This window comes from Vipera ursinii (assembly GCF_947247035.1).
Source record: "Vipera ursinii genome assembly, chromosome: 3".
NCBI lineage: Eukaryota > Metazoa > Chordata > Lepidosauria > Squamata > Viperidae > Vipera > Vipera ursinii.
This window is the reverse complement of record NC_139516.1, coordinates 179,245,781-179,256,142: the sequence shown is the minus strand read 5'-3', so window position 1 is coordinate 179,256,142 and position 10,362 is coordinate 179,245,781. Positions and strand designations below refer to the sequence as shown.

General features: G+C 36.1%; 1 long non-coding RNA gene across 1 annotated transcript; it reads left to right on the top strand.

The window, feature by feature from the left end:
• Positions 1–809: 809 nt before the first annotated feature.
• On the top strand, positions 810–9,815 carry LOC310639038. The gene is made up of 3 exons (XR_014492212.1): positions 810–972; positions 7,391–7,485; positions 9,637–9,815. It is a non-coding gene; the product is annotated as an uncharacterized lncRNA (long non-coding RNA).
• The last annotated feature ends 547 nt before the right edge of the window (positions 9,816–10,362 follow it).

Here is a 10,362-nt window from a genome sequence, read left to right as displayed (position 1 = left end):
TTGGTTATTCCATGTGACCCTTTAACTGTCAGTCCAGAAATATCTGTGTGTATCAATACCTTTGTTTTTGTTCCCATCCCAGTGGTTGTTTATGTTCCTTCTTAAACCAAAGAAATGGCACCAGAATATTGCTAACTTCTCAGCAGCAGCATGATTTTAGGCTGAACCATCTGAACTGTCACTCTTCATCAGGACAATACAACCCTTGGCAAGGAAATGAAGTGGTTCCCATAACAAGTCTCTTGTGTTTCCTGTATTTACAATAAAGTGTCACATGTTACCTGAGGGTTTCTGAATTCTTTGTAAAAGAGAATGGGGACCAAAGTCAAAGAGATTACTATTCTCTTCCTCCTCTGCACCTCTGTTTGGAAGGGCTGGGGCTGGTAACCACTACATTAATATAGGCTACTTTTCAAATTCCCAGAAAGGCTCAAGGAATGGTGCAATTTTAAACCCCAGACATCTTTCCACTTGTCTGCATTTTCTGTGACAGCAGCAATGTCTAATGGTGTGAAGTTCTGGCAGTTAGAATACTTTGATATGTACTTTCCCAGGCTTCAAAAGAACACAGAGACAATGAACTCATGACTTGAGGGCGAGCAGAGTCAGCCAAGAGCTGGAAGAATTTATCTTTTTTTTTCAGTGTCTCTGGCAGGAGTTGAAATATTTTGTGAGGTGAAAGAGATATACAAGAGAGAAAGAGTCTTGTTAGTGGTTTCTGAGGCTGCAGGTTTGATGCCTCCGGCAGTTTTCCGGTCTGCACAGGTTTGCTCTTACTGCCACAGGTAAATCAGGGGACAGCTCTTCATCGGAGTTGGAAGACTTATAAACTATAAAAGGAATAGAAAGAAGCAAGTAATTAAGCAGATCCTTTAAATCTCTCTGGATTTCTTGAAGTCTTCAGTCAATAGTTGGAGAATACTATTCTTAGAAGGATATTAGAATTTTGGCAAATGTTTATATGTATGGCAGGTAATGCACATCTTATTGATTTTTATCAATTCATGTTTTGTTTCCCCAAATAATTACCTATGATTTTCCAAAGCAGTTTTCATAATGTTGTTTACCCCACAAGGAATTATCAAGATGGGTATGTATGTATACGTATATGGTTTTCCAAATCTTGGGATATTGGTGATTGTCAAAAATGTAGTTGGAGTTTTGTGGAGAGGGTGAAACTGAGTAAATATAAATTCATTCACATAATTTCCATTGGAATTAAGCTTAGTTTATCCAGAGGAGAATTTTTTTCCAAGTTAAAATCCTTACCTTTATGACTTTTTAAACTAAGTTTACAACCTTAAAAGTCTATTTTTCTCTGCATTAAGCCCAAGATGCCAAATGACATAGGTGCTGTGGGGATGATCAGTAGACAGAATGTCATTGTCACCTTAATGACAAATAAGGCAACCAAATTCACTTTGGGCAATTAAAAGAGAGGGTAATTTTCATATTTTAGGAAAATGGGAATAGAATTATTGTAGATGGTCATTGTGTACTTTTTTTGTTTTCTGAAATATGAAGCTTGTAGCACTTGCTTCAGTTGTCTTGATTTTTTTAAAAAAATGCACTGTAGTACCATTTCAAATGGTGTTTCTAGCATAACTTCTGGCTGTGTTGAGACAATGATCCTGGGATTTCCCGTCAGCTTCAGCAAGTTTAGTTGGCAACATCTAGCATACCTGGAAGATAGCCAGGATGGGAAGAAAAAATTAGTGTTTTCAAGCCTATGAATCTGTTATATAAGAAAATCATGCAGATCAATTCTTCTTCCTGTTCCATATCTAGAACAGCAGCACATTTGCATTCTCCTCCTCACAACAAATTCTGTGAGCCATGTTAGACTAAGTTTATGCTTGCTCCAAAGTTATCCAGTTAGAAGATGCTTGTTTCAAGTTAGCTTCCCTTAGTGGATATTTCTTGTAACCCAAAACAAGAAGAGAACATGCAGCATAGCAACAATGATTTGTCTAGAGGATTGTAATAGGTCAAAGGCAGTGTGACAGGGAGTGCATGACCTTTTGCTCAAGTTAAAGGGAGGATACAGATTTATTTATTTTTTATTTTATTACATTTATATACCGCCCTTTCCCGAAGGACTCAGTGCGGTTTACAGGGTGATTAAAAACAAAAATACAAAAGTTAAAAACAATTAAAAAATTATATCCGTCCCTGAACAAATAAAACCCCAGTTAAAATTAAAATTAAAATTAAAATTAAAAGTAGGCTTCCCATTCCTGACTACGACCCAGACCCTGCTCCGGGGGGACAAATCCTGGCCATCAACGAACTTCCAGATTGCCCTCTTCAGGTTAAAGACATAGCGTCAGCTACAGCCTCTGACAAAATTCTGAGCAGAGTCTTAACATGGGTAACTTCGGGCTGGCAAAACCAGTGCCCAGGCACCGAATTCCAAGCATTTTACAATAGGAGAACTGAACTATCAACACACCAGGGATGTATAGGTTACCTAACCTATAAAACTCCTAAATTCTGGAGAGAGAAATGATTGTAACCTAGTTCTCTTTATTCCAGGTTTGCCATTCTGTCTGCTACTGTTCCACACTGGACAATAATGTGCTTGAAACAAGAACTAGTGTTGCTTCTTAGTCCTTACTCCCACCAGTGTAACCCTATTATGTTTACTCCTGCAACAGAATGCTAAATCTGGACAAGTAATTACCAGAAGTGTATTGATAACTGGATAAAGTTAAAAAAAAGTACAACAAAAATAAACACATTAACAGTGAGATTGATTTAGGAGGGTTGATGAAAAGCTAAGAGGATATAATTTACCTTAATATAGTAACAAAGCATTAAAGCCTACAATGCTAATTTTTACTTTCTCCTGAGTAGGTTCTTGGAAATATATTTCTTTTTCATTAATATCATCATCATCATCATTTTAGCCATTTATCCAATGCAGGAAGAAGGCCCATTCAGCATGTTTCTATCCAATATGGTCGTGAGCTTTCTTTTGACAATTGGGCCCGCAAAACAAGATCGATCCATCTTGTTTTAGGTCTCTTGTGGACATTTTTTATCAAGTGGGATCCATTCTGTAACTGCCTTGGTCCACCTCAGTTCTTCTTCTTGCTATGTGACCAGTCCATTTCCCATTTCAATTCTTTTACTTTCTTGATGATATTGTAGACTTTTGTTTGTTTTCTAATTCATGGGCAGGTCTTTCTATCTTGTCTTGTAATGCCGAGCATGTTTCTTTCTATGGCTCTTTGCACCATTCTTAGCTTTTGTATTGATTGTGAGGTTAGTGTCTATATTTCACCAGCATATGTTGGAGCAGGTAGCACACACTGATCAAAAACTTTTCTCTTCAGGCACAGGGGCAGGTTGTTCTTGAAAATTATGACTTAGCTTGCCGAATGCCTGCCAACCACATTTTACAGACCTTATATATATTATATAATTAATATATTAAAGTTGCATGTATGTCTTTAAATGGAAAAAATAAGAAAAGAAATGGCATTTTATTACATGCACTTTGTAATGACTTGAAAAATGGGATATGGAACTAAAACCTTACATGGGTGAGTAAAATTAAATACTTTTTGTACTGTATTTTGCACTATAAGTTGGTGATGGTAATGATTATAATATTGAACATAGAAATATGTGGAGAGAAAAAACAACAAAATAATTTCCTGCCCTAATAAGTTTACAGCCTAATTTTATTCCATTTATACAAATGTAAAGAAAAGCCAGGCATAAGAATATTGTCTGATCACATCCTATCAAAGGAAATATACCTACATGCACACAAATGCAACATTAACATTTCTTCACTGCAATCATATTTAAATGTGAGACCTGTTACTTTTGTTTTATTTTTTAGTACTTGCAACTCAGTCTTCATTCCTGGCAAATCCCTGAACAAGTCTTAAAATTTTCTTGGCCAGATTTTGGAAGTGGTTTGCCGTTGTCTCCTTCCTAGGGCTGAGAAAGATGAACTGGACCAAGGTCACCCAGCTAGCTTCAAGCCTAAAATGGGACTAGAATGCCTGATTTCCCAGTTACAATCCCTTAATCATGAAACTCAAAACAGCTTTGACCAACCAAGTCTTCAATGAATAAAGATGGTTACCTCCTGTGCTGCCAGACCACTGCTGTACAAAGAGTAGATGGACATTATTTGACCTAGTAAAATGAACATTATTTGACCCTGAATTGTACATAGAAAAAATAATAGGTTTTGGAAGAAAAGCTGGATCTCTGAGCAACAGAAATTGTTCTCAGCTGCTACATCAGCTGCTACATCAGTTCTCAGCAGCTACAATCTTTGCTAAAAGGGATATAATGCTACCATTCATAAATAAGGTATTCTCCACCTTAAAAGTTAAACCACTGAAAAGATCATAAAAATCTGCATGGAAGTAATATTCCAGGGAATAATAGAAATAGAGTGAGATTTATGAGGATATAAATCTGAGAAAGTTTCCTTTTTTTCCCTTGACAACAGCAACTCCTAAAATGCCATAATTCCAAGGAGAGATTTCGGTTGTTGATGAAATTCCTCTTTTGTACTATAGTAACAACAATGCAAAAATGCAAACAGAGATTGGACAAAAAGAAACGTCATTTGAAAATGGCTTTAAAAATAACTACTTTAAAAGATCTGCTGCAGCCCTTCTCTCTGATCACTTGTTTTTCTGGGCTGCCAGACTTGTTTGCATGGCTCATTGTCAAGGTTAGCCTATTCTGGGCTTATTGTCAAGGTTAGTCTCTTCTCGGAAATATGTATTATGTTTCTCTTATACTAAATAAATAAAAAGTCTATTGCATATAGAATATATTACAATATAGATAAATTTATTCTTTGGGCACCAAACACACTATCCTCATGTAAAAATCTAAGTCAGGACAAGATACATGCAAACAGCATAAGGGAATATTTTGAAGGGTTGAAAATTATGGGGGGAATAGTAGATGGAATGAAGAAGGAAAGAAAGAGCTGAAGAAATACAGATGGACTAATGACCAAGTCTGTGATAGAGGCTAATGACATCTACATTAAAAGTCAGGCAAAAAACACAAGGAACAATAAGGATAAAATTTATAAATTTCATAGAAGTCAAACATTTCTTTAAAAAGTAATCAAAACAAATCAGGTGTAAGAAAAGAGCAACAGAATACATTTGAGCTTCTATTTCAATTTCTCTTTTTTCCTCCAAGTAAATTTTATAAGTAGCAGGAAAGTAAGATATAAACCAGTAGAACAGCATTCTTCCCAGTGTTCTGACAACAGAGTTTGTTGAGTGATAAAACTCATGGGCCAGTTATTCATGTCAAAATCAGGGTACCCATCATACCCATTAAACATCTCTCTCTCTCTCACACACACACACACACACACACACACACACACACACTTACTTTTGTCTATATAGGGAAGGAAAGCTAAAGCTTACAACAGAATCTGAGGCAAAATCTCCAAGTAGTCTTGGAATTTGATACTTGACTTAAATACATTTGAATATTCAGTCCAAAGATTTAATTTGAAGAGCTGATTCAATTGATTTTCTTGTTCAAATTAAGTCATTCAACATTTCTAACAATCCTTTAAAAAAGTTTGTGTTGTCTCTTCCCCTTGGAGAGGACAAATGTGAACATGCCATTTTTTTCATACATGGTTCAGTGCTTCTTTGATGGTGATTGTGACTGAATTGGGGCCACACACTTTCGCAAAGACAAGAATAGGTGGCTCAGTGACATTCTCTTATGTCAGAAATTCTTAAACTTTCTTAATTTACAGTTCCCTTAGTATCTCAGTAATGTTTTCATGGCACTCCTAAAAGTTTCCAAATTATGCATAATAAAACAGTATCCAATAATGTTGCTGTTTGATAACAACAGTCCTATGAACAGGAGTGAGTCTTAAAAATTCAGACTGCCATTCCCCAACTTTTAGCGATCTTAAAAGTCTAGTTTGAATTAGAAGAGACCATTTTAGTTATTTAAATAACCCATTTCTTTCATTGTGGAATTGTTATCTTCTTAAGAAATTTATTCTAATCTTTAGCTAAATTCTATATTTTTGTGTCTTAAAACCATTAGGTTTAATAATGGTTTCAAAACCTTAGCTCTCTTCCATATGATGCCCACCCACTATAAAAAGTGTTATCTCTACTCTCATGTGTTTATTTTCCTTCCTTCCTTCCTTCCTTCCCTCCTTCAATTTTATATTTACTGTACATCCTTAATTATCTTCAACTTCCATCTCAATATCTGTTGCAGTTAGTCCTATCTTTGGTTTCTTGAAATGAGGTATTCCAAATGAGATGCAGTAAACTAGATACTGAACTGGAGGGAAAATGATAGACATTAGTGATTTAGATTCCATCTTTACACAGTAGTCATATTCTGCTTTCTTCTGGTTGGGAGGTTGCCTTGAAAGAGAGTCCAAAATTACAAGTCCAAAATCACCCAGGCATTTTTATGGTGAAGTGAGGACCATCTCTATTTCTAAGTCAAAAACTTAACTATTATACAAAATCTACAGAGCTAATACATTTCTTGTTGATTTCAAAATAAATACAATCACTGGGCCATATAATAAATTGGAGAGGGCATAAAACAGGGAAATGGGGTTGTTATATAAAGAAACGTACTAACAGAAGTGGCTGCAATCTGCATATTAATGAGAAACTTCACAAAGATAAAACAATTTCTCTTGGTGAAGCATGTGCTCCCCATCAATAAAGTTTTGAGATTGGCTTGATCAGATTTGATCAGCCTCTTCACTTCAACAAAAGGACATGCAAACTATCCCCTTTTGTTTATTTGCCAAAGGTAAGGTGGTTGCTTCAACCGAGTGGCTTCTTTACCTTGATTATATTCTCCATTATTTTGTTTCCAAACAATCCAGTAAACAATCCAGCTTTCACCCAACACTTGAAAGGAAATTTGTATTACAAAGCAATGATGGCTGTTCCTCAAGTAGTCCTTGAACCATTCTCAGTATCCCTATCTCAAGTGCTGTTGCACTGCCCAGTGTTAATGTATAAAAGGCTAGCCAGTCAAGTTGATTTGGATTTTAGACTGAAAAAGAGCACTGTTTGGCTTTTGCTTTAGGCAGCAAATGTCTTGGATCCACCTGGTAAAAGCCACTCAAGTGAATGCATAGGCACAGCTGCAAATGGATTTCATCCATCGTAAATGGGACATTTAAAAATTTTAAAAAGCAGTGCTCCTTTCATTTTAAAATGTCTACAGACCTCCCATCCCTCTCTTTGGTCTGGACAACTGTTTCTTTTCCTCCTTGTCCCTAAGCCTGTTATACTGCAGCATTCTTTTCTCCTGTTCCCTTTCAATTTGACATCTTGCAGAAACATTTACTGTATCTCCCTTGCATTTCCTTCCCATTTCAAAGCAGAGATTTCAGCTGCTCCTATTTTTATGGATAGACCTGTCATTCGTACATAAAAGATGTGATGACAAGTAAATGCCTGCTATAGTATAACCTAAGAGGTGAGGATCACTTGTTTTATTTAATGTTTCTACTTCATTTCATGGAGTGTTTTTAATTTATTCTTATGCTACCTGACTACCTAACATAATAAAATTACAGTGTCCAAACTCTCTCCTTTTTCCCCTTTCTTTTGTATATCTGTTTTTTGTTTTGTTTACTTTCATATATTAAGATGCTAATAAGCAAAAGGCATCTTTTAGAATTTCAGCACTATTTGTTACACTGCAATAAAAATAAATGTGATAAAAATATTTACTATTTATTAAGTATATTATTACAATGGGAGCAGCTGAATGCAACTCCCGTTACCCTACTATTACCTGTTTCCTCATTTTGAATTCAGAGGTTATTTCCTGAACCTCAGCTTAAGGGAATCAGGAAAGACACAAAACAAACCCATATTTCTATATACATAATGTGAAATGCCAGTTCCATTGACTCGGGCATCACAACAACAGGTTGCACATTCAAAAGCTATTCTGTTTTCAACAGGATGCAAGAAATACATAAATTACATACATAATAAACATTATTGTTTGATTTCAATAATGCCATAGGAATCTTTACATTATGACATCATTTATGATGAATCTTTTTCCAGTTCACATAAAACATAAGTTTCAAACCTGTCTTCTATCAGGATTTCCAGTCGATGAACTTTTGGAACTATAATTCTCTGAAGGAATTAGAAATGTCTAGCATAAAAAATCAGCCTAAGTAACCAGAATTAGCCAATCTTGTTTGATTTCTAAAAGCTAACCATTTCAAAACAGAAAAGGTTTCGTCCTATTTAGATAAATTGGGAATTTTAAAGAAGAACAATATATTTTTATCTTATTAGCAAAACACCTACATGGATATGTCCATGAAGTCAAAACTGACTTAGAGCAGAGGTCCCCAACCTATGGTCCGTGGCCCGGTTCCAGGCCATGACCTGTTGGCCATTGGACCCTGGGAATAGCTGGCAAGCCCCCCACACACACTTGTAGCAATGCTGCGCAGGCACTAGCAGCCCCATTTGCACATGCACTGGGACACTAGCACCACCGCCAGCATCACACAGGTGCCAGTGGCCATTTGTACATGTAGGTGTGCGTGGCCCATTTGCTAGCACTGCTGCCATGCGTGTGCCCATTTGTGCATGGTGCTCCCTTTCCTTCTGGGCCGCCAAGCTGAAAAGGTTGGGGAGCTCTGACTTAGAGACTTTTCCAATAAAAATGCATAATATTAATATAGTTAAAGCAACAGTTTTCAAAGGTTCCTTAAGGAGTTATAGAATCATAGGGCTGGAAGGGACCTAGTCCAATCCCCTGCCCAAGATGGGAGTCCTTATACCATCCTGTCCAATCTTTTTTTTTAAAACCCTACAGTGATGGAGCACCCACAACTCCAGGAGGCAAACTGTACTATTAATTAATCACTCTCACTGTCAGAAAGTGTGATAACAACTGTTTTCAATCTTTTTTAAAACCAAGACTATCAAAATCCAGTTTAAACTGTTTTAGGAAAGTCCATTAAATATAAGTTGGCAGAAGTTAAGGTCAATGAAATATACATTGACAGAAATCACAATTTCTCTACTGCTTTTCTACTGCTCTGTCACTAACCAAAAAAGGCTATGTATTAAGATGATAGTTAAAATGACTATAGATTGACAAAGGTGAAGTCCTTATTTACAATATTTGTGAGGAAGTTTCAAAGTTGTTGGGCACTTTAAAAAAAAAAGATCCTACAGTGACACAGCAGTCTAACCATATGGTGTCATTATTCAGCCAACACAAATTTGACACTTGGTGAATTTATTATATTTTGCTTTGCTTCTGGTGCCTGAAAGGCTTTGTAACGATCCTTTCATAAGGCCTGTCACAGATGTTGATGTATTTTCCCTCCTTTCCAGTCCAGGTTTTATTGTGGAAACTGATACAACTTCACTATAGAATTTCTAGATGAATTATTCACGCATTGCAAGCTTTCTGCAGAAAAAAGGCTTGGAAGAAATCCATCTCCAATTCAAGAAATAGTTCCTTTACATTTCTTTAACAACAGAAATTCACCATGTTTTTCCAGCATTTTCTGTTAACATGTTTGTCATCCAAATATTTTGAGCAACATTTTTACACACGATAACTAGTTGGTGTTTCCTTCTCCAGCCATTCAGACACATAAGAAGACTGATATTCACCTTAAAGCACTATTAAGGAGCTCTAGAAGAATGGACGTCTGCCAACCTAGCAGTTCAAAAGCACGTAAAAATGCAAGTAGAAAAATAGGGACCACTACAGTGGGAAGGTAACAGTGTTCCATGCGCCTTTGGCATCTAGTCATGCCGGCCACATGACCACAGAGATGTCCTCGGACAAGCGCTGGCTCTTCGGCTTTGAAACGGAGATGAGCACCAGCCCCTAGAGTCGGAAACGACTAGCACGCATGTGCGGGGGAAACTTTACTTTAGAAGAATGGATCAGGATATTACAACAAGAGACAATAAAGATGACATCTAGGCCAAACACTTATCCAGAAGTCCTTTATGTTTTATGAAACAATTCCTGAAATTGTTTATCTAAAATTCATTTATTGTAGATAAAATATAATTTTAGTAGCATATGCACAGATGAATTTTAGTTGAATTTAATGGGAGAAGCAGATGAACTGATTTTTATAGTGTGCAGAATGAAATAAATTAATAAAATTCACTTTATTCCAATATTTATTTCTATTTAAAATTAATAATAATAAGGGTTTGATAGTATATGCTTGAAAATGAAATGTATAACTTCAGAAATATATTTATGCCTATGTGCATATCAGAGTTAGCTTTGTCTAAATGTGTTGGAGTTGTCTCACCAACAGAATTTTTAACATGGTTATGACTCCTT